The sequence below is a fragment of the Mustela putorius genome, unplaced genomic scaffold, assembly GCF_011764305.1.
Source record: "Mustela putorius furo isolate JIRA1106 unplaced genomic scaffold, ASM1176430v1.1 tig00000585_pilon_pilon_pilon, whole genome shotgun sequence".
Taxonomy (NCBI): Eukaryota; Metazoa; Chordata; class Mammalia; order Carnivora; family Mustelidae; genus Mustela; species Mustela putorius.
In genome coordinates, this window is record NW_025421424.1 from 11637822 (window position 1) to 11639728 (window position 1907).

Genomic DNA, 1907 nt, shown 5'->3' on the forward strand with positions numbered 1-1907 from the left:
CTCTCCCTGCTCCCGGCCGGCCGGGTCAGCGGCGGCGGCGGCTCCTCCTCCGGCTCCAGCCGGCCCCGCCGCGCCTCATGCCCGGGCCGGGGCGCCGGTCCCCGGGGGCCACTCGAGCGCCCCTCGGGGCCTGCGCCTCGCTGCCTCGGCGGGGCCCGGCGCTTAGCCCTCCGACGCACCCGGGCTCGCACCGCTCCCGGCCCGCGCCCGGGTCACCCCGACCACCGCGGGCTGGCGCTGCGCCTCCACTTGCGCGCCCGGCTTTCGCCACCTGCGCCCGCGGGCCCCGCGCGCCCCTGGCCCTGCCGACTTCCCGAGCCCGGAGGTGCCCCCTGAGCCCCCACGGGATGGCCCACCTGCGTCCACGTAGCTACGCACCCGGACCCCGGCCCTCCTCGACGGCCCCGCGCCGCCCGCTCGCGCCCCGCGTACCCGCCGCGACTGCTGCTGTCGCCGCGGCCAAGGGCCCAGCCCCACGATCCCTCGCCTCCCCGGCGGGCGGGCGAGCTCTGCAGAGCGGCGGCGGCAGCCGCGGTGGCGGCGGCTCATTAGCATAGACCTGCTCGCGCCGCCGCCGCCTTAAAGCGGCGACGCCAGCCGCACCGAAGGAGGTGGGCCCACCCAGAGCCCTCCTCCGCACCGACGTTCTAGGATTCCCGCTGGCCAGACCTCCATTCCCAATCCCTCCCCAGGCCTGCCACTGGGCGGGTGACAGATCCCTACCACAGGTTCGAGAGGAATTAACAGTCAAAAGACAGACAAGGAATGAGAATAATGGTGATAGTATCTTAAGTATGCTTAGAGGTTTTCAAAAACATTTGGAAGGGCTCTTAGAGGCCAAGGGCCGACTTCACACAGCCTGCACCTAGGATGGTTGGCAGCTGATAAAAGCCCTTGGGGTCAGGATAAGACTGAGCTAAAAGGGCCCTGTTCAACAGTATAAAGCCTCCCCCATATTCCAGAAAGATACCCCATCTCCCTGGCGACACCCACTGAAGTCCTAGGGCCCCCATCCCCACACCTATTCCAGGTTGTGATCTAACTAGGATGCTCCTTGGGGTCCAGCTGCTGGGCAGAATGACCCCAGTCTCAACTGGGACAGCACTCGGACTTTTCCGGAGGAGCTAAGTTGGGAGTGTCGAAGCCAGAGCTAGCTGGTATAAACTAAGCTACTAATATTACTGGGCTCTGAAGCCCAGGAACAGTGAAACCTGTACAGGGTCAAGGTGGTTGAGGGATGAAGCCAAGCTTTAGGATTCAGGTTTCCTGGATCCAGACTGGTGGATTTCACCAAGCTGGTGCCTGGAGAGATGACCTCTTGCCCCCTCCCTCCTTCCCCATCAGTGTCCAGCTGCTGTTCCCCTCTTTCCACGCACAGCTTTGTGATTACCCGTGAGTTCTGCCCAGTGCCCAGTGTAGGTCTGCAGCCTGAACCTTCCATCTGAAAGGGGTGTGTGGGATTCCAGGAGTCCTGAGAGTGGCCCAGGCATGAAAACTGGAACATGAAGAAAAGCCAGGCAGTGCTGGTGGACAGTAATCCCGAAGGAACTGTCCTCTTTCATACCCTGCTCCCCCCCCCCCCGGACTTGTATCCAGGAACAGTAGGGCCACCTGGGTCCGGTGCCAGGGGTCTGGTCAGGTAGTATGAGGCCTGGCTTGGGGAGGGGATTGGGGGTTTAGTCTCAGCCCCCACCCCATCCTTTGGCTGTGTGATCTTGGTCAGAGTCCCGTACCTCAGTTTCCCTTTAGTAAAATGAGGGAATTGAATAAGGATGCTTGGTTTCCAAAAGTTAATTTAGCAGGAGAATCTGTTTTTCTGATGAAATTTGAAGTGCAAGTCCAAACTGAAACACAAATAGCAGTGGTGTTCCTGGGATGAAGTGCAGGTCAAGGCCTTGCCCTGTCCC